The following is a 24453-nucleotide window of genomic DNA, read 5'->3' as shown; positions in this document are numbered from 1 at the left end:
CTTTGGGATCCTAAGAGAGCATAGAACAACATCTGACTAACTTTTTTGCTTCAAAAATATAACAAGAGCGGGTGGCTGAGTAACTCAGTAGATTGAAAGCCAGGCCAAAAGATGGAAGGTCCTAGGTTCAAATCTGGTTTCAGACGCTTCTTAGCTGTAAGACCCTGGTCAAGTCACTTAATCCCCATTGCCCAGCCCTTACCACTCTTCTGCCTTGGAACCAATACACAGTATTGATTATAAAGTAGAAGGTAAGATTTAAAAATTTATTACAAGAGAGAAGTTAAGAAATGCCTTCTGAAAATAAACAAGGGATAAAGATTAAAAGTAAGATTCAAAGAACTGACCATGGAGAAGTAGACTTGAACCATCATGTACTAATTCCCTAAAGTCTCCATATAAGTGAATAAATGTATTTTATGGGACTAGATTGCTCTGAGAGGGTTTATAAATTGGGAGGCATATTTCTTCCCTCATGAATTGATACCTCTAAGAGTGGGGCACAACATACAAAAGGGATAATGTGGCAAGATATACACACACATCAATACTAGCTAAAAGAGAGAGTTTAATATTGGCACTTTAGAAACTTGGATTATATGATAAAAACATACCATATAGACTAGAACCAAAAAAAAATCCATAATATATAGGAATAATGAGAATCAATGAAAATAGTAAGGTAAAAAAATATTTATTAGACAAGAGTATAGAAAAAGAAAAATATAGCAAGTTGGAGATAAGGAAAATTGGAGAAACTAAATTAAACATGTATAAGTGAGGAAAAAAGAAACAGGAAAATAAAAGAATTACAAACCGAAAAATAGGAAGTAAAGAAAGAAAAAAGGAAAAAATGAAAAGAGGAGAAAAACTAAGGAAGGAAGAGAGGTTGGAGGGAGAGAGGGAGAAAGAGAAAACAAGCAAGAAAGAAAGAAATAAGGAAAGAAAGAAAGAAAAGAGGAAAGAAGGAAAGGAAGGAAGGAAGGGAGGAAGAAAGGAAAAAAGGAAAAAAGAGAAAAAAGGAAAAAAGAAAAGAAGAAAAGAAGGAAAGAAAGAGGAAGGATGGAAGGTAAAAGAAAAAGTGAATAATCATGTAAATTGAAAAATTGGAGGGAGTTATGAATGGGAAAAGAAGGAATAGGATTGTATCAAGCAGATTAAGACTAAGCAAAACTAATCATAAGAGAAAATACTGCCAAAAAGGGAAAGAGGAAAAACAATAATAAAGGCACAAATAGAGGAAATAGCAATTTTACTCTGTAATTTTAAATGTGAATATATTAAACAATCCAATAAAACAGTAACCAAAAAAGAGCAACATTGAATTAGGAAACAAAACCCTATCATCTGTTGGTTACAGAAACACATCTATGAAAAGCAAAGACATACAAGGATTGTGAATGAGAAGCTGGAACAAAATTTATTATTCATTAGGTGAATCCAGGAAAAAGAAGGAGTGGTAATCATGCTCTCAGACAAAGCAAAAGCAAATAATCATAATATAAACAGAGATAAACTCTGGAAATTGCATTCTGTTCAAAGGAACCAAAGAAAACAAATCTTAATATTAAATATGTATGCTAAAAATGGCATGCCATCTAAATCCATAATGCAAAAGTTAACTCAATTGAAAAATAAGACATTATAATAGTTGTAGAATCTTTGAGCTGGAAAAATCTCACAGAAAGATTTTTTTTAAAGGGAAGATATAAAGTTGAACATGTTAATAAAATTAGAGCAAAAAGATTTATAACACCTCTGAATGGAACGTCTAATAAATCAACATATCTTTCAGCTCCATGTGTAACTAATACATCAACAAAAATTGTTCATGCATAAATTGCAAATAAATGTAAATAGGCAGAAATAGCAAACATTCTTTATAAATCATAACACAATAAAGTAATAATAAATGCAGGGGAAACAAAAAGAGATGACCTAAAATGAGATGACAAAAATTCAAATATTGAGAACAAGTCATAGAAATAATTAACAATTATATGAAAGACAATGAGGAAAAAGCATACCAAAAAACTACAGGAAGGAAGCTACAGGAGTCCTTAAAGGAAAAATTATATCCCTCAACACATGCATTAACAGCATAGAAAAAGAGAAAATTAATGAATTGACTCTGCATTAAATAAATTTGAACCCAACAAATAAAGGTTTGCCTATATAATATCCCAACTAATTTACTCTAATAAGAAATATAAATGTGAGCCTATAGATATTTCATAGAATCATTTGACACATTCAGGCACTGGAGGCAGAAGGGATAGTAAGAGGGCAAAAAGTAGTTACCTAAAGTACAACCTCTTCATCAGCCACCAAGTGGCTCTTTGAGCCAAAGTTGCTCCAGTTCCCTGTTCACTTTTCTTTCTTTCTGTCTTTCATAGGTATTAATATAGACTGCCTCCTGTAACATACTATAGGTCCCAACAACCTCATTTTCTTAAGAATTCAGCCATAATATCACAAGGGATAGGAATCTGTCTGTGTTCTCTATACTTCCAACCTCCTAATACTTTGGTCCATGTGAAATATAGATTTTTAAATATGTGGATTATGATACAATAGTTCATAGTTTATTATGGGCTCAGAGGCCTATTAATGGGAAGGACTTGATAAACCATCTTGTCCAACTCTCTTATTTTACCAATGAAGAAGAATCTGAGACTTGGAGACTAAGGGAGCTGTCCAAAGTCAGACAGGTCATAGGCATCGAATTTGCGATTTTAAACTAGTTACTTTAATTCGAAAGCCAGCATTCTTCCCATCATTCTGATGACTTATGCCAAATCACAGTAAAATTTTATATCCTTAATTTCACGTGACCCAAAGAAATACATACTTTTATTATATGAGTATATTTGCTGAATGGAATTTAATTTTAATTTGCCTCTCCAGTCAAACATCTTTTTGATGTAGCACAAGGCTCCTTCGGAATATTTAATGAATCAAATATAAAAATTTTAAAAATACAACATTAAACTTTCCAAGTAACTGGCAACCTTAAGGCTAGAACCACAAACTTCCTGTGGTTGTAGCTGTTCCCACTGCGATCTGAGTTACCAACTTCATTTATGCAGTACATTACCCACAATGACTCACACAGAGGAAATGGTATAAAAGATATGATCAAGGACTGGAAAAGAAGGAGGTGAGCCAGTCAGCTGCCAATAGTGAGGAAGAAGAGAGAAACCCTTGATGTACTGAACCAAAAGGATTGAAGAGGGTTAAGTGTGCCATGTTGAGAGTGAGAGGCAGGAATATGACTGAACCTTTTCCTGCTAGAGCTGAAGAATTCTTCATCACATCATTTGTTACCCCTGTCCTCTTGGGTATAACTTCAGTGGCCTCTGCCCAGACTCAGATATCTCATTTTGGACAACATGTCTTTTCTTGTATGTTTTGAAATAGATCCATAGTGAAGGTCTATTGCTTTTTACCATCACTGGCTAGTCTGCTTCATTTAAGAAAGACACTAAGTTGGTGATGGCAAACTTATGACATGCATGTCAGCACTGACACACGTAGCCATTTTCAATGACACGCGGCCTCATGTAGCCACATATGGAGAATTATGGGGCTGCATGCCAAGGATGAAACATTTGCTGTAGTGTAGTGTAGACACTCTGTGCACTATAGATGACAATTCTACCTAGATTAATTTACCTATTTTGGTTTATTAAATAGTTATATATTACAATTATACACTTTTGTTATTTAAACTATAAATATCATGAAATTATGGGTTTTTTTTCACAAAGTGACACATCACTCAAGTTATGTTCACTTTTTTGGTGAATTTCAACACACCAAGCTCAAAAGGTTGCCCATCATTGCCCTAAGTCCCAAAACAGCTGCAAACCAAGATGGACCAGGACAGATCTGGAGAATGGACACACAATCCATTTAGAGCTATTTCTCTTTGTTCACTCATGATCAGAATGCTAATAACTGTTGTCTCCTATGCATTTTTGAAGAGATTCAACCCACTGGGGAACATTAATTACCCACAGGACTAGGCAGTACCTGACTTTTCCATAATTGAAAATTCTAATGTCAAGTAGTAATTTCTTTCTACTCTCTCATCTTCAAAACACACAGATGCACAAACTCACACAAAGTGGGGTTGACAAGATTTGCTTTTCTAGGCAAACATCTTTCTGATGTAGCACAGACATTCTTTGGGACAGGTATCAACCTTGGGATAGGTATCAATCATTGGTGTTGATTCATTATTTATAGAGATAGTAACAATAAATATTTAATTTCTCTCTAAATCCTAAAATTACAACATTAACAAAAACACCAGGGAATTAACAGTAGGGTTTAATTATCAGTGACAGTTATGCTTCACATATCAGTCTCTGATGGTTGATAACCAGAGACATACTGGTAAATATTTAACAGTTATCTTTCTGAAAAATTGCAACAAATTTTTGAGTTTAATCTGAATTATTAATGTTTTCATCATTCCTTTCTTAAGTCTATACATTAATATAAACATAGTTCAAGCCCTGATTTACTCAATTTGTTGGTTTCTGAGATGTAAATGCTCATGTTGAAATTTTAATAGTTTGCTCTGGGGAGATGGCATATAATGGCTTCAGCAAAGCTTTTCTATTATCTAAAAGTCACTTATTTTATTAGATATTTTCAAGTGATGAGTTGGGTTATTAATAAAAGGCATAATTACATAGAGGATAAAGAGCAGGTTTTAGAGTCAAGAAGGACTAAATATAAGTTTTGCCTCTGACACATGGATTTTGTGATCTCAGGAAAGTACAGGGCCTTGGACTTTGTGATGGTCAGCAGCATAGAAGGTGTCAATCTGGGGGCAGCTGAGTAGCTCAGTGGATTGAGAGTCAGACTTACAGACAGGAGGTCCTAGGTTCAAATCTGACCTCAGACACTTCCCAGCTGTGTGACCCTGGGCAAGTCACTTGACCCCCATTTCCCACCCTTACCACTCTTCCACCTAGGAGCCAATACACAGAAGTTAAGGATTTTTTTAAAAAAAAGGTGTCAATCTGCCCTGCAGAAGGAGTTTCCTCACCGAGAGTTCTCTGTACTAATGAAATAAAAGACTCAGTCCAAAAATAAATCAATGATCAAATGTATAATTTCTTCATATTAAAAAAACCTTCCATCTTAAAATCAATACTGTGCATAGGTTCCAAGGCAGAAGAGTTGTAAGGGCTAGGCTAGGAAGTGTCTGAGGTCAAATCTGAACCCAGGACCTCCTGTCCCTAGACCTGGATCTCAATCCACTGAGTCATCTAGGTGCCCCCCACCCCCAATCTTAACAATTTCTTCATTATTTAAAGACATGAGTACATTTGGTTACTATAGACATTTTATTATATCCCTGCCTACAGACCTTCCCTTTCTAATTCATCTCTTCAGTTACATTAAGATCCCAGGGTTATTGTGACAATTTGTGTGTAATTTAATATAAGAGCCTTTCTTGTTCCATGTATTACCTCCAATGGACTGACACAAAGACATTTATCTTAACACAGACATGTTAATACTTTAAAAAATTCATTTTAATGATATTTTGTTTCTTCTATCACCATATTATCCCATGTATCTCTCTGCCTCCACCTTCCAGACAGCCATTCCCAATGACAATGGCATTTCCTCAAAGAGGGAAAAGAAAAGCCAGCATAACTGATTGTTATAGTGAAAAAGTCTGAAAACGTGCAAATGAGTAACACTTGTAGATCTTCCATCTCCACAAAGAGGTAGGTTGAGATGTCTTTTCAGATCTCATAATTGCAGTTCTTTTGATCTTTATAATTTTGTTTGCTTGTGTATATGCTCATGTGTTTGTATTGGAGAGAAATTTCTTCTTGTGAAAGCACTATAAAATTTCCTAGGTGAAATAAAGCCCACTTGCTTCCTCCTACTCAAATGAGATATTTGCAAAGTGCTTAGCAGAGTTCTGTCCCATCAGAGATGCTTTCTAAATATTTGTTCCCTTCCCCCCTCCTTGTTTTCCATTTAATTCTGAGTTGAGCCTATAATCCATCTACTTTACTTATCCTTGTTATATGTGCCAATGTTAGATGAACTTAATGAACTGACCGTTGCCAAGCATCTATGTTTTGGGCAATAAATATTTTTCATTCATTTATTTTCCCCACCTTTCTATTTTAGCTTAGGACTTATTTTGGAGGTTCTATAGATTCTGGGACATGATTCCATCAGTACAATGTCACCTGAAAATAAGAGAATGCAGAAGACCTTACCATTTCTAGGAAATGTGACAAAGTAATTCCTATGGCTAAAACTTAGCAAGTAAGGTCTGTTTTCTTCTATTGCATCAAATACTTTTTTGGTGGTAATTAACAAAAAGACAAGGATAATGGGAGCCTGTATTCTCTGTAGCTTTCTGTCAACAGTGTGACTAATGTTATCGTCTGTTGTGGGAAATCATTTGACAAATTCTGCTTGCTTTCTTTTTCTAGTCTCATCATCAACCTTCTGCAGATGTTCTTAAGGTCCATGACCTTGTGTTTTTGGTAACCATATTTTATTAGTTTTCTTTTTAATCCTATATATTTTATTCTATTTATTTAAAACATCATCCTGAGAAGGGATGCAGATTTTATCAGATTGCCAAAGATATCTTTGGCTCAAAAATGTTTGGAACTCTTTATTATGGGCTTATATGTCATTTTTATAAAGATTTTTATAAATTTCAGAATATAGGCATTTGGTTAGTGTGTCATTATGTTTTTCTTAACAACCTTTTGGGGAGTAGAAATGTAGTTTGCACTTATTTCCATTCTTTTGGTATCTTTGTATCTCTGAGTTATCCTAGAAAAATTTACCCAGTGTTTTCAAGCATTTGTCATTTCTAGAAGGGATTTTCTCTTTGTACTTGATTTGGTTCAACTCTTCAATCTGACTCTGTCTTTTAAAACATGCCTTCTTGGGGGCAGCTGGGTAGCTCAGTGGAGTGAGAGTCAGGCCTAGAGACAGGAGGTCCTAGGTTCAAACCTGGCCTCAGCCACTTCCCAGCTGTGTGACCCTGGGCAAGTCACTTGACCCCCATTGCCCACCCTTACCAATCTTCCACCTATGAGACAATACACCGAAGTACAAGGGTTTAAAAAAAAAAAGTGCCTTCTTCCTGCTTATCGCTATTATACATTCAAGTGGTAGTAAATTATAATTGGGTAGGGTCACAGATGCGGAAAATAGATACAAGTACTCTTAGGCCATTTTCAGTTGTATTTGACTTTTTGTGACCTCATTTTGGGGTTTTCCTGGCAAAGATGCTGGAGTGGTTTGCCATTTTTTTTCTCCAGTTCATTTTACAGATGAGGAAACTGAGGCTGGCAGGCTTAGGTGACTTTCCTGGGACCACACAACTAGTAATTGTCTGAGGCCATAGTTGAGGTCTCAGAATTAGTGAACAATTTATTCCATTTTGCATCTACTTGTTGCTTTTCTGCCAGTCTCAGTTTTGATCTTTCTTGGGATTATAATGTAGAACCGACTTCTTCCATTAGGCTTCCTACAATCTCCACTGCTTTTTGCTATTCCATGAAGTGATACAACATGGACTCATTTACCTTCTTTTGTCATTTTTACAGATGAGCTTACATTCTAAACTTGTGATGCCTCCAGCTGCTTCGTTTCACTGTCAAAGAGATGAGCATTTGCTACATTGAGTTGGCTTGTGGACTCATGCTCTTCTTTCTCATTGTGCTGTCTACTTTATATTGGTTCCAATTTACAGGGAATGTTAATCACAATCAGGATTAATACCTTTATCTCTTTATTCCCATTTCTCAGCATCCACACATACCTAGAAAAGCCCACAAAGAAGCAGTAATTATTGTACTTAATGTGTTATCACCCTTTTGGTTGAAGACCACAGGGCATAGCGGAGAGTACGCTAGACATGAGCCATGAAGTTTGGAGTTTGAATTCAACAGCAAATAATAGCTATGTGACCCTGAGCAAATCAATTCTTCTTTGTATGCCTCAGTTTCTTCATCTGTAAAATAGGAGTAATAATAGCATCTACCTGAGATAGCTGTATTGAAAATGAGAAGTATGTAAAATTCTTTTAAATTCTTAAATGGCAGTAGAGATGGGAGCTAAGGTTTTTCTGTTGTCATTAAAGCATGTGACCTGTTTGGCTAGTGAAAATGTTTTCTGAAATCCATTAAGGTACTCTTCCATCTTTTAACACAAAAAAATCAGCATTTCTGGATAGAAGATGAGAAAGAATTGAATCTGAAAAATTGTGCTTTGGGAGTAACATTAGAACATGGGGTGACACTTAGCTTTCATAAAATGTGTTTATGACTTCTGTAAGTAGGTCTGTTCCTCTGATATTGATAATTGATTTTATGGAATGCATTACTTAACTCATTTTGAACCTCCTGACCACCTTATGAGGCAGGCGCAAGAGGTATTATTATTCCCATTTTATAGGTGAGGAAACTTCAGAAACTTGCCTGTGGACATACAACAAGAATGTGTGGAGAAGGGATCTGAATCGCTCTTGACTCCACTTCCAGAGTTCTGTAATACTCTCCATGATCTCTCTTGACTATCCTTGTTGTGATTCTTAATGATTTCAATTTTGATTCCACTCCTACCCCCCACTCCAACCCCCATACTCCAGTTCCAGGCATGGATACAGAATCCTATGCTCTTTATTAAAAAAAAAAAATTTAAGGTTCTAATGAACACTCATTTATCAAGTGTTGAAGTAAATCTTTTTGATGGGTATGACTTTTTATTATTGTTTTCATTGTTGTTTTTGGTGTTTGTACCAGTATTTGTTGAGACCTTATACTTACAAGGAGCTCCCATTGACAAATTTTACACTGCCAATGAAAATTACTGTCTGCTCTATGATTTCCAGTCCTGGCGAGTTGTCTAAGGCAGGGAGAAGTAATGTAATTTTTCTACTCATACAGTATCTGTTAAAGGCAGACCTTGAACCTAAGGCTTCCTGATTCCAATGTCAATTATCTATCTATCTGTACTGTCTAATACCACCATCACCACCACCACCACTACCACCACCATCATGAATTATATTATTATTATTATCATCAATTTATTTGATGTTTCAGTGCATCTGTGACCTTAATTATATGTATATTCTATGTTCTAGTACAGGTCCTAATCCATTCATCTCCAGGACTTTCTATGACTTACTGTAAATCTGCCATAAGGGTTTCACCCAATTGCCAAGAGACTTTGAAATTATGTTGTGATTGATATTACCATTGCTGCTATTATTATCCATAATCACTAACTTCCCTGAAAAATAGGAATAAGAAGAAATAAGAAATTTGTTGTGATTCAGAAAAATGAAGAAAATACTAAATTATCTCTATTGATATATTCTAAATGGAGAATACATTCTCTGAAAATTTAAGGTACTGAAGAATGGAATTAATTGACTTTGAACTCAGACTATGGAAGATGGTTCATTGTAGTGCTAATCAGGACTAGAACCACAGTAGAACCTAATTCTCCTATTCCTCAAACCTCTAAAATTTGTAATCTCCAAACTAAAAATTTTAAAATATTTTTTCTTTTATCCTGATTGTAGCTCCATAGTATTTAAACTTTTCCTAAAAAAATGTTCAATATAGCAATAATGTTCCTGAGAGCTTTCCTGTTGAGGTGGTGATTGATGAATTCTTTCAAGTTGTATTTTATCCTTTCATTCCAAAATTTCAGGGCAAATTTTCTTTAATACTTTCTTGATGTGTAGCATCTCTCTCTCTCTCTCTCTCTCTCTCTCTCTCTCTCTCTCTCTCCTTTATCATAACTTTCAAGTAATTGTAGAATTCTTAATCTTCTATTCTTGATCTGTTTTCCAGGTCAGTCACTTTTGTAGTAAGACATTTCATAATTCTTTTCCCCCATTTTTATTTCGGTTCATTATTTCTTGTTGTCCTAAAAATTTATCACCTTCCCCTTGCCCATTCTAATTTTTTTAAACCTTTACCTTCCATCTTCAAGTCAATACTGTGTATTGGCTCCAAGGCAGAAGAGTGGTAAGGGTAGGCAATGGGGGTCAAGTGACTTGTCCAGGGTCACACAACTGGTAAGTGTCTGAGGCCAGATTTGAACCTAGGACCTCCCGTCTCTAGGCCTGACTCTCAATCCACTGAGCTACCCAGCTGCCCCCCCCCCCCATTCTAATTTTTTAATGAATTTTTTTCTTTGGTAAGTTTTTGACTCAGTAATATCACTATTAGACTTATTTCATAAGATGATTAAGAAAAAGGAAAGAATTTATATGTTCCAAAATATTCATAATGGCTCTCTTTGTGGTGACAAAAAATCCTGGAAATTGAAGGGATGCCCATCAATTGAAAAATGGCTAAACAAGTTGTGGCATCTGATTGTGATGGAATGCTATTAATATGTAAAAATTGATGAGTAAGTCAGTTTTTAAAAAAATGGGAAGACATATGAAATTTTGAAGAGTGAAATGATTAGAACCAAGAGTACATTATATACAATAGCTGAAATACTTTTTGAAGAATAACATGTATATATACCTCCAGGGAAAGAACTGATGAAGAGAAATAAACAAGACTTTCCTTCTATCTATCTATCTATCTATCTATCTATCTATCTACATATCTTTGTCAAATGATACTTTCTTTGATGGAGGGAGAAGAGTGAGGGAGGGAGTTGCCAGGATATTTTAATGTAACAAATAAATAATTTTAACTTGAATAAAAAGAAATGTCTCTTCTCTCTGCCAGTACTGATCAACTTTCCTCTATGTGTTACTAGGATAGTTTTTATGAGTTGCTATGTCTGAAGAATTTTACATTGCCAGTTAAAACTTTGGATCAACAATCATATCAAGGTAGTATTTTTTTGAAAAAAGAATTTTTATTCATTTTAATTTCATTGATAATATACATTTTGATATTCTGAATTTAACAAATACCAATAAATGTTAGCATTTTTATTTACAGAAAAAAAGAACAGAAAAAGAGCACTGTATATGAAACTGAATTTCTATTTTGTACAGCTGTTTTTTTAAGTATATAATACATTTAATACATTGATTTAAAAAAATCAAGAATCTTGAACTTTTCATGTCTACCATGGACCTCTTTGGCAGAATGGTAAAGCTTTTAGACCTCTACATGTTACCAAAGTTAAAAAATAGAATACATAGGATTATAAAGCTATTTAAAATATAATTATTGAAATATTTTAAAATATTAGGGTGTCAGGCTAAGAACTGCTGGTCCAAATGGTTTTCAGATTCTACTCTACGCCTTATTTGTCATTGAGTTACATGATTCTTATGAAATTGTCACTTCAGTGTCAACTTTGATTTTCGAGAATATGTATGGTAAGGAGGCCTTTGAGAAAAAAATCTTTATGAATAGTGAGTACTATTGATACCTTTGTATTCAAAGTTGATATTCTTGAATTATTCAAAGATATTTTATTTTATGAATTACACATAATAAAAATTTTCAACATGTTTTTGGAAAGTATGAGATCCAAATTGTTTCCCTCCCTCTCTTCCCTATCCGCTCTCAGAGAGAGAAAGCAAATTGATCTGGATTATACCTGAATTCTCATGTAAAACATACTCCTATATTGGTCGTTGTGGTAAGAAAATAATGATATAAAACCAAAATCCCAAAATAAAACTGTAAATAAATGAATGTGAAAAATAGTTTGCTTTGATCTGCATCTGACTCTAAAAGTTCTTTCTCTGCAGGTGAATAGTATTTTTTTTTCATAAGTCCTTCACTTTGAGAATCCTAGAGAATCAACTAAAAACTAATTGAAACTTTAGTAAAGTTGCAGGATATAAAACAATAATACATACATATTATTATTTTATAAATCATCAGCATTTCTATATATTACCAACAAAGTTCAGCAGTCAGAGATAGAAATAGAAATTCCATTAAAAATAATTATAGACAACATAAAATACCTGGGAATCTACTTGCTGACACAAACACAGAAATTATATGAACTCAATTATTAAACACTTTTCACACAAAGTCAGATATAGACAACTGGAAGAATATTAATTGCTCAGGGGTAGGCCAAACTAATATAATAAAAATGACAATTCTACCTAAATTAATTTATTATTCAGTGCCAAGCCAATCAGACTACCAAATAATTATTTTATAGAACTAGAAGAAATAATGACAAAATTAATCTTGAATAACCAAAGGGCAAGAATATCAAAACAATTAATAAAAAAATGAAGAAGGTGGCCCAACAGTACCAGATCTCAAACTGTATTATAAAGCAGTAATCAACAAAACAGTCTGAGTTACTGAAGAAATAAATAAATTAATGGTGGTAAATTAATGGAATAGTTTAGATATACAATATATAGGGGTAATTGACTTTAGCACCTACTGCTTGATAACTATAAAGAGTTATCTGGAAAAAGAATTCATTATTTAACAAAAAGTGTTGGGAAAATTAGAAAACAGTATGACAGAAAGCAGGTATAGACCTGTATCTCATACCTTATACCAGTGATGGGCAAACTTTTTTAAAGAGGGGACCAAAGAAAAGGCAATGTTCCTTTGTCAGTCTGTTTCTAAGGCAACTCTTTTGAAGTTTCATTGTATTGTATCCTACTCTTTGTATTTGTCAGATAAGGAATAATGTCGTGCAGTGGGATAGAACATTTCAGGGGGCCACATCTGGCCCGTGGGCAGTAGTTTGCCTATCACTGCCTTATACCAAGATTAGGTCAAAATGGATATATGATTTAAAGAGTGATACCATAAGTAAATTAGGGGAACATAGAATAGTTTACCTGGCAGAACTATAGAGAAGAATTTATGACCAAATGAGATAAAGAACATTATAACATGTAAAATGTATAATTTTGATTATATTAAATTAAAGAGCATTTGATTAGAAGAAAACAAAAAAAACTGGGAAAAAAGTTTATAACAATTTTTTTTTCTGATAAAGCACTTAGTTTTCAGATTTAAAGAAAATTAAGTCAAAATTAAAAGAATACAAATCATTCCCCAATTGACAAGTAGTCAAAGGATATGAGCAAGCAATTTTCAGATGAAGAGATCAAAAGTATCAATAATCATATGAAAAAAAAATTTCTAAATCCTTCTTGATTAGAGAAATGAACTTAAAACAACTCTGAGGTGCCACCTCACACCTATCAGATTGACCAATATGACAGTGAAGGAAAGCGATCAATATTGGAGGGGATGTAGCAAAACTGGGACACCAATGTATTGTTGGTGGAGTTGTGAACTGATCCATACATTCTGGAGGGCAATTTGGAACTATGCTCAAAGGGCCACGAAATTGAGTATACCTTTTGATCCTACTGGATCTGTATCCTGAAGAGATAATTTAAAAAAGGAGAAAAGACCTATTTGTAAAAACAAAACAAAACAACACAACAACAACAACAAAAAAAACCCTTTACAACACTATTTTTTGTGATGGCAAAGAATTGGAAATTTGGGGAGTAGCTGAACAAATAGTAGTATATATGTTAGTGATAGAATTCATTTCAAGCTGTTGGAGAATTTTGCTCTCAGGATCTGCCCTAATCCAGACTTCCACATACATACACAGTAGAGCTTTCTGTCAGTCTGCCAGTAGTCTGTCTGTGTCTGTTGTCTTTCTGTAGTCTGTTTTCTGTCTATAGACTGTAGTCTCTGTTTTCTGGGAATCTATTGTCTATTTGTAATCTATCTGTTTTCTGTCCATAATCTAGTCTAACGTCTGTCCATCTGTTTGTCTTTCCTTCTGTCTGTGTTCTTTCTGAATTATCTTCATTTCTCCTAGCTGATGCCTGCTGGTTTTAGCTGTGTTTCAAGATATCCTTAAAACAGGGATTCTTAACCTTTTTGGATGTTAGACATCTCTTTGGCAGTCTGGTGAAGCCTGTTGACTCCTCAGAATAATATATTTAAAAAATAAAATTAGATACATGGAATTACAAAAAAAGTCAATTACATTAAAATTCAGTTATTCAAATATATGCAAAAACAAAACCAAAAACAGGTTCATAGTCACCAGGTTAAGAACCCTCCAAAAGCATATCTTTATTCTTCTTCTTGCTTATAAGGTCTGCACTTTCAGACATTCTTGGTCACCCCCTTGAATTCTTCAGTGTCAGTGCCTTGAGGGCACTCACGTGAGTTCCTAGATTGGCATGTAAATAACTTGGAATGCTGGAAATGTGCATTTGGAATCTAATCCTACTAGGAAACATTTTTCTCTTTCCCCCACATTGATATGATTCTAGGTCACTTTTTTGACTCTGAGCTATGTGGTGGGTAGGCTATGCTGAGTTCTTCCCAGAAAGAAAATGCTTCCCCACAAGTTATTTTGAAGGAACATGAACCATGGTGAGTGGAAACCCAGGAAGCCAATAATTCTGAGTAATTGCTGACAATCTGAATAGGAGGTCTTGGCTTAAGGAACCTGACAAATCTTCTACTCTCACCTACAGTTTTATATCTCAGTATAAACTAAGATCCAAAGCTGGTTGGACTTCTATTTTCAGTGTAGAATTCTGTCTCCTTAGATTATCTTGATATATATTTTATGGCTTAACTAAGATGGAAACTTGGTTTGAGAGGTTGTATGATTCAGTGGAAAGAATGTTGTATATGGAGTCAGAGGACTTGGGTTCAAAATCTACCTCTATTATTCATTCTTGTGTACCAGGGATAAGTTGTTCTGCCTCATGGGGCCTCAGTTCTCTTATCTATAAAATGAGAGGGTTTGGACTTCATGCTATATTCAAGGTGTCTTTCACTTCTCATATATATCCCCTTTTTTCCATCTTAATTCAGGCATTCAATGCCTCTCACTTAGACTATTGCAATAGACTTCTAATTTGTCTCTCTGTCTTGTTTCTCCCCCAATCCATATGTCCTCTACATCACTGCCAAAATGATTTTCCTACAGGGTAAGTATGATTGTGTTATCTACTACTCATTAATTTCCAATGGCTCCCTATTGCCCTTAAAACCAAATATAAACAATATAAATATAATATCAACTAATATAAATATGAGCATAAGATCATATAGAAACTATATAAATGTAATATAAATATATTTATAAAGTGAACTTTAAACTCCTTAGAGCTTAGAATTGGAGTTTCATTCCAATTTTGGAATTAAATTTAGAATTTAAAAGTCATCACAACCAGACCCAACCTGTCCTGTTTTTCCATCTTTACAAATACCTGCCCTCCACATGCATTATGGCCCCACCACCCAGGCCTATTATCTCTTTCTTGAGCACAATGCTGCATCTCCATCTACATATATTTGCACTGGAATACTGATTCTCCTTACCTATATCTCACTTCTAGGAGAATTCCTTACTTCAAGATTTAGCTCAAATGCCAACTCCTTTTAGAGATCTTTCCTATTTTTTTTAAATACCCTTACATTCCATTTTAGAATCAATACTATGTATTGGTTCCATGGCAGAAGTGTAGTAAAGGCTAGGCAAAAAGAAAGTAGTAAGGGCAAAGGGTTAAATGACTTGTCCAGGGTCACATAGCTAGGAAATGTCTGTGGCCAGATTTGGACCCAATTCTTCCAGTCTCTGGCCTTGGTTCTCAATCCATGGAGCCACCTAGCTGCCCTCTACCTAATATAAGTTTGAGGAAAAACAAAGACTTTCCTAAATAAACTTCAGAAGTTGCTTGAGACAATTAGAAGTTAAATGGCTTCCCCAGAGTTTGATGTGAAAGTCAGGATTTGAACCTGGGCCTTTTTAATGTCAGATCCCTTGTACCAAACACCCTTGAAGACAAAGTTATTTGTGAAGAAAGCCAACCATTTCCTGTATTCTTTTAAAAGTGATCAGACCCTTCCCACAACACACACATGTTCCCACTGCAAAACCAACTTTCTTTATCCTGAGCACATTGTACTGTGTGGCTTTGAGCTCACAACTGGAACAAGACATGAGGAGGAATTAATTTTCTAGCCTTGTTAGGGTTTAAGCTATTTCCTCCAGTCTAGTTTTCCTGAGTCAATTTCTCTTCCACCTTAAGAGCACCAATCACATGGCTGTATCTCACCATTCTTTAGCTCCATTGCATAGTAAATCATTTCAAGAACATTCCTTTCCAAATCATGCCCTAGCCCCAGACTAGATGACCCAACAAAGCCCAACATTATGCTCTCCATGCAACATAAATGGACAACTTTGTTCCTTCCTCCCCCAAGGACTATTTGCATCAGCAGGGGGTTTGGATGGCTTCCCAACCACCAACATGGTAGGGGAGTTACCACCACAAATTCTTCAAGCTCGCATCAGAGCAATAACAGGAGGAGGATGGTATGTGTGAGGCTATGGGGAAGGGGGTGGGAAGTGGATGGGAGGGAGAGTAGTAGCTCCATTTTAACCTACTGAATTATTTCATTTTGGAAACCAAATTAAAAAGAGGTTTTAGTTGTACAGAACAATTAGCTAGTTTGGAAACACTTGACTAATTTGATAAGAAGTCAATTTAATTAATGTTCATGCTAATAAGGTAGAAAGAGAGACTGTTATATTCATGACTCACTCACTCAAATGGAATAGTTCGATGTTGAATAAGACTTCTTTTCCCAAGTCTTTTCATGACTGGGCTTTCATTTCATGTTCACGAGCTGCCACTCTGGGAAACAATTGGAGTAGGGATCCTTCTACCCATTCCATTGAATGGTTTAAAAGCATTTATTAAGAACTTAAAATGTACATACAAAGCTCTGTGTTAATGTTGGGGATACAAATACAGAATGGAAACCATCCCTGCCCTCTCAGAGAGCTTACATTTGAATAAGAGAGATGGTACATACAGGCAATGGAGACCAAGGAATGGATTTATGGTCTGGGAAGTCATAAATAGGGTGTAGGTGAGAAAACAGGAATAGAATAACTAAGTGACTTGATGAAGATTGGTTACATCCAGAGGACAACCCTGACTTTTCTGATGCTCCATTCCTTCCCTTTTTTGCTTGACCATGATGGATGATGATTTTAGTTCTAGGTTTTGCTGGTTATGTGGTAGAAAGAATGTTCAGCCTGGAGTCATAAAGACCCAAGTTCAAATATGGACTCAGAATTTACTGGCTGTGTGACCCTAGGCAAGTCACGTGACCCTATTTGCCTCAATTTCCTTATCTGTAAAATGAGCTGGAGAAGGAAATGACAAACTACTGTAGTGCCTTTGCTGAGAAACCCTCAAGTGGGATCACAAAGAGTCAGACACAACTGTAAATAACAACAGCAATGTCCTCTGTTCTGGAGTAGGAGGCAATGGAATAGCAAGGAAGTGAGGGGGATGTAGGAAGAAAAGTAAACAAAGGAATGTGATGGGAATATACCTGTTCATCTACAGACTTGTAGTACCAGCTTCTTATTCATTTCAGGATCCAGTTTGGTGATCTCATTTATAGAGGCAAACATGTAAAGGCAGAGGCAGAATTGACTCCTTCTCACCTCCCACATGCAACTGGTTTCTAGACTTTGGACTGACTTATCTCCATTCCTTTCCAATGTCTAACTCAAGCAAGTGGCCTTAGCTCTCTGAACTAGACTTCTTTCAAGTGTAAACTGAAAAGATTGCATTAGGTGACCTCTTCTTTCCCTTCAAAATCTAAATAAATGGCCTTCTGGTCTCCCAGGTCCCTTTTTCCTCTGAGTTTATGGTCCTTTGATCTGAAAAATGCCAAGGCTGATGTATTTAGACCTGGTGTCCTTAGGGCCATTATTTTAACCGGGTATCTCATCTGTTTTCCTTTCTAATGCAAAACCTAATTTGTCTTTCAGACATGCTTCTATTCAAGATTCTTCTTCTTTATAGGAGCTAACTGTGCCCCAATTCAATCATAAATATGAATCTGAATGTAAATGCTTTATCTAGTTTCCTGTCAATTTATCTGTAAATATGCACACATTCTCTCTCTCTCTCTCTCTCTCTCTCTCTCTCTCTCTCTCTCTCTCTCTCTCTCACACACACACACACACACACACACACACACACACATCCCACAGAGTCCTTTATCCATTCACTTTTTATTTTCTAAAAATCAGTATTTATTATGCACGTACTACTACCTATGAGGCATTATGTTAACCACTGGTGATGCAGAGACAAAAATGAAATAATGCCTGCCCTCAAAGAGTTGACAATCTTTGACATTTTCTACATTGTATTTAGGGAATCACAGACCTTTCAGGCAAGTTTAGCTATCATTTAGTCACTAGGAAAGGAATAAAATCTGGATGAGATAGATTTAATTGAACTATAAAAGGGTAGAACAAATGACATCTCATAGATTCATAGATTTGGAGTTAAAAGTGAAATAGAGTTCAAGTCTTTCATTTTATAGGTGAAACACGGAGGTCTAGAGAGTTTTGCAACTTGTTCATGTTCACTCCAGTTGTCAGGAACACAGCCAGGCCCCAAGTGTTGAAATCCAATACTCTTTCTGCTGTGGCATGCTGTTTTTAATAGAAGAATACTCATGTTTTGGGTCCCACTCTGAAGATGGCGTGGCTAGATGTGAGCTTCACAGAATAAATGGACCTGGCAACAGAACCTGAAAATAGCTAAGGATAATTACTCTGGTGTAGTGGGAAAGCCACTGTCCTTGGAGTCAGAAGATTGGCATTCTAGTGGGATGGAACGGTATGTTGATAGACAAAGAGACATAGATAGGTAGATAGATAGATAGATAGATAGATAGATGGCTAGACGGATGGACAGATGCAAAAACGGATGAATGGACAGACTAGAGAGAGAGAGAGACAGAGAGATGTGTAAGAAATAAAATTAATGTAGAGTGATAAAATTAAACATATCATGGTTTCAAAGGGTTTATTGAAAGCCATTTAGAAAAATGAAGCCACATGCCTGTTGAATTATTTTAAAGTGACCCACCATTTATCTGCTCCTCCCATCCTCCTGCTGCTCCACAATCACCAAAAAAGAGGAAGTACCAATCCAGTCCTCAGTCTTTATATTTTTCTCCATGTTACTACGCTTTCTGTATATGTGATAATGCAAGAGGAATCATGGGAAATGTAGTTCAAAAGAGATCTAAATGTCCACAGGAAGTTTAGACCAGGGACCTCAAAATTAGTTCAAGGACCCCCAAATTTCCAATATCACATTCCCCCCTGAAGAGCCTGAGAGAGACTAGTCTCCCTTAAAGCTCTTGTAAACATAACTAACTTTTAAATTACAGAGATTTGGGGATAAAAAGAAAAGAGGACAAAAACAATGATCTTATGATTGCTAGCTGCATTGACAAAAAGCCAGTTAGGGGGCAGTCTCCTTCGGCATAAGAGCGTACATCCAAAACAAATGCATTCAACTCCCCATAGTTCAATCAACTGCACCGAAAAGTTCATTTTGGATCTTCATGATGCAGTGTAGGTTCTTCAGGCATCTTCACGGTGCCTTCTCCAAACAGGTTTGTTATCTGGATTCTGGGGAGATGGCAAATTTCTTATCCTAAAATTACTCTCAAAAGAATCTAAACTTTACATTATAGATTATAAAACATACATTCCCTTATGAGGAGAATAACACATTCTCTCCTGAGATTACTCTCAAAAGAATTTAAATTTTACATATCACAAATATTTACAATATCATAGATAGATAGATAGATGGACAGATGGATAAATGGATAGATGGATAGATGGATGACAGATGGATGGACAGATGGAAGGATGGATGGATGGACAGACTAGATAGATCAATAGAGAGAGAGACAGAGAGATGGATGAATGGATACATAGATAAAGGTAAGTGGAGAGATAGATGTATAGATGAGGGATATTATTTGTCCTTAGTTTTTGAAAGACATCAATGACATCAGCAGAGAAGTATCTTGACTCAAGCAGGAATTAGAATTAAGTGAGGCCCTTCCAGTGGGGGATATCTTCACATAGTTTATGGTAGACATCTCACCAACTCATCAAAGAGTTTGAGCCTGTTCATTTGTCTTAATGTAGCTTAGACCATTTGCTGAGTTGATTTAACTGGGATGTGTCTGAAGATCTCTGGCTTCTAGGAGCCACAGGTAAGAGTTAGTGAAAGGTAGATACTAAGTGAATGAGCAGCCATGAAAAGGCCTTGGCAAGTCTACATACCAGTGGCGTTAGTCATCTCTGAGCTCCTTATACAACTTATATGGTAGATGATAAATAGATAATAAAGATATGTGGAAAGATAGAGAAATAGATATGTAGACAATGAATAGATAAATGATAGGATGTAGATATATGAAATCTATACCTTCATGATAGAGAGGTAAAGGTACAGGTAGGTGATGTAGAGTGCTAGGTCTAAGCGAAGAAGACTCATCTTCATGAGTTTAAATCTGGCCTCACACATTGGCTTTGTGATCCTGGGCAAGTCACTTAAAACTATTGGTTTCAGTTTCCTCATCTGTAAAATGGACTGTAGAAATAAATGGCAAACCACTCCAGTATCTTTGCAAAGAAAACCTTAAATTGAGTCACGAAGAGTTGGACATTATTAAAATGATTGAATAACAACAACTATGTACCAGGCATTGTGCAAAGAAACAAAAAACAACCTCTATCCTCAAGGAGCTTACAATCTAATGGATTATTTTAAGAGTTTAGAGCTAGAAGGAGCTTTAGAGGTCACAAAGTCCAACACCCACATTTCACAGATGAGGAAAGTGAAGCTCAAAAAGAGTAAATTACTTTGAATTCAGGACTTCAAGACTTGATTATATATTCTTGAAATCATGTGACCCCCTTAGTGATATCTTAAGCTGTTTGTTCTGATAATTTTCAATCCCTAAGTATGCTTGCCAATATATTTGACAGTTCTCTATAGAGGTTAAGGTCCTCTAGATCAGGGATTCCTAAGTTTAAGATGTCCATGGATAGATAGCAAGGGGATTTTGAACTTGGATGGAAAAAAATAATTTTTGTTTCAATTGGCTTCCTTTGTATTCCTGTTTATTTCATTTCATGCATTTAAAAACACGAATAGACATTTATAACACATATAAAGTTTAGAAGTACTAGTGTAGATGCACCTGTCTGTTAGGTAACATCATGTCAATCATATCAAGTCCTAAAACATTTCAGAACTTCCTGAATTAGGTCCATAATTATTTTAACTAATGAGGTCCAACTAGCCTTATATGAAAAACCAAGTGGATAAAACATACCTTTTATTCAGATAAAATTATACACTGAGATGTATAATCTGTAGAGCTCATGCAACAGTCTATCTATCTATCTATACTATCTATTCTATCTAATTTAATCTAGCTGTCTGTCTGTCTGTATCTATCTATCCATCTATCTATCTATCTATCTATCTATCTATCTATCTATCTATCTATCTAATCTAATCNATCTATCTATCTATCTATCTATCTATCTATCTATCTATCTATCTATCTAATCTAATCTCCCTCTTTATCTATCTATTCTATCTAATCTAATCTAGCTGTCTGTCTGTCTCTATCCATCTATTCTATCTAATCTAATCTCCCTCTCTGTCTGTTCGTCTGTCTATCTATCTATCTATCTATCTATCTATCTATCTATCTATCTATCATCTATCTATTAATCTAATCTATCTGTCTGTATCTATCTCTATTCTATCTAATCTAATCTCCCCCTCTCTCTGTCTATCTCTGTCTAATCTATTCTATCTGTCTGTATCTCTCTGTCTATCTATTCTATCTAATCTAATCTGTCTGTATCTGTCTATCTGTCTGTCTGTCTGTCTGTCTATCTGTCTCTCTTTTAAACAAATACTGCCAATCACCAATTAAGCTGGGACCAGCACAGAACAATAGGAAGACAGCTGACTGGATTGCCTTTGGGGATTTCCAAAGTTTTATTGCAGTTTATTTTTGTACTTCTATTCCAAAAGTTTGCAGTAAGTCATACTGGTCGCCTTTCCTGGTTGATAGGACTTTCCAGAACTTGCTCTTTGCTGGTAGGAGGTTTGAGGTCCCAGAATCATCTGTAAGTCATGTTGAGGCATCAAAAGAGGACATCAGTGGAGGCCAAAAGAATTTCTAGTCATATATACCAGATGCACTGAGTAGTTCTGCATTACCATAAACATTATATGGGGCCTAGTTTTCAGTCAAGCTTGGGTAGACAAACAGTGTGTGATATGACAAATAATTCTGGTCCACAGATGTCAGCTCCAGCTGTCAGTTCAATAATATTTATTCCAAGTGTGCACTTGGATGAGGCATGGTGCTTGGCACCATCCAGAAGTTAATCTAATAAATGACCTATTTTTTCCACTAGAGATTATAATGGAATGTGAAAACAGAGACAAAGATAGGTATTTTCTCTAGAAGCAAAGGAACTCAGTTTTTCCAAAGTATTGTAAGATTCGCAAAGTTATGTATATGTACTATCTCTTATTTTACTATGGGCCGTGTGTGTGTGTGTGTATGTGTATGTGTGTGTGTGTGTGTGTGTGTGTGTGTGTGTGTGTATGTGATTACCATATTTGTACTTTGAAATCTCATGGATTGTATAGGAAACAAAGCAGTAGAATAGTCTTAGTCTGGATTCCCAATGTCTTTCCTCAATCAGGTCATCATTTGTCATAGACACAATAGCAGATCCAGGCAAAGAGAGCTTGGTTTGGAATTCCTGAGTCCTTCCTTGGACATTTTCTACCTGAGTTTGTCATTTGTCAAGTTATTTAATCTCCTTTGGATTCATCCTCAAGTAAAAAATGAGGAAATGGGACTGGATGGCCTCTGAGGTTTTATTTAGCTCTTGGTCAATGATCCTATGAAACTTTGCCTAATGAGCAAGCCTTCTGGATGACAAGAATCAAATCTAAGTCTGGAACAAAGGAGTTTTGTTGTTATTATTGTTTGTTTCTTTTGTTTTGCAACTTGATGTCCTAGTCTTTTCCAGGCTTGAAGCACAAACCTGTCACTCAAAGTCCAATCCCAGTGCTGTTTGGCATGGGAATTCTGACCTTCTTTGATTCTGGTCTGAACCTCAGAACTCCTAAACTCAAGTGATTCATCCGCCTCAACCTCTCCAGTAGCATTGTAGAGCTACGCCACCATGCTTAGAGCCACCATTCTTGGAACATGTGGTAATAATTCAGAAATAAAGGCATTTATCTAATTAGATGGAACATAGACCTCTTACTGTACTAAAATGAATTATCACTCAATCAATCAGCATATTTTAAGTAAGATACTAGATGATGAGGACAAGGGTACACAAAGAAGATAGTCCCTCCCCTCGGGCACTTGTCTGCTTGCTCTTAAAGAGGAGAGAGAGATCTCTGGAGAGACATCTCCCAACAAAATGGTGGCCTGAGTGTCTTCTTCCAAAGCCTGAGCTAACTTCTATGCTATGAGGAATGAAGGCAGAATGGACCTAGGGGACAAGCTCTCCCTGGATTGGGAGAAACAGATGCTGCAGGTGGGCAGGTTAATTAGTTGTTAATTGGGCAGCAATAGCACATAAAATGAGATGCTCACTGGGCCAGGTGGGAGCCTGGGGGAAGGAAATTTCACCACTCATTTCAGGAGAAACAAACTAAAAACAAAAACAGACAACACAATCTTGTAAAAACAGGTCTATCACTAAGAAAATGAAGAGCTTTCAAGGTGAGTAAATTATTGTAAATAGGCAAAGAAATGAATATACTGCCAGGACTGGGGGAGATTTTCCCCTCAGTTAGCAGAGCATTTGTTTTTGTCTTCTCAGTAGTTATAACAAAATGCCTGGCACATAGTAGGTGCTTAATGAATTCTTTGATAGAGAGAGTAAACTAGATCTTTTCTACCTGGCTTTATTTTAAATAAATGCCAGAGAATTTGTAGATCAAAATGTCACATTGAAACCCTGAGAGAGGCAGAGTTTGGCAGTTTTAACTACCCAAACAGGTTTGCTAGCTGAAATGTTTTGAGAGTAGATCAAAAGGAAAGGTCTGAAGTTTATGGGGTATATATATAATTTTTTTTTCCTGAGAGCTCAAGTTGACAGGAGCCTATAGGTCTGTAGTCCAAAAGGATTTGGAGTACAAAGTAAGGATCTTTTATTTCTAAAAAACAGAAAAGTCAGTCCTTGAACAAGGTCTGAAGGGCTGGGGAGGTAGCTAATGCTCTGGGAAGCTGGCTCCTGATTGACACCAATAAACTTTAGGAGATCTTGTGAAAATTGTTCCTAACTTCTCAAAGCCTATAAAGCACTCTGAATGACCCTAAAGAAAGATAGCATCCTCCTCGTAACAAATGATATTTTATACAGCACTTTAATGTTTGCAAAGTACTTTATGGATCATCTGACCTTTTAGCATTATGAGAACATTTAGTTTAATTTCCTCATTTTACATTTGAGGCGAACAGAGGTATAGAGGAGATAAATGATTTGTCTGAAGTCACACATGTAATGAGT

The sequence above is a fragment of the Gracilinanus agilis genome, chromosome 3 (genome assembly GCF_016433145.1).
Source record: "Gracilinanus agilis isolate LMUSP501 chromosome 3, AgileGrace, whole genome shotgun sequence".
NCBI classification, from domain to species: domain Eukaryota; kingdom Metazoa; phylum Chordata; class Mammalia; order Didelphimorphia; family Didelphidae; genus Gracilinanus; species Gracilinanus agilis.
The sequence above is the reverse complement of the archived record's forward strand: the minus strand, read 5'-3'. Positions refer to the sequence as shown.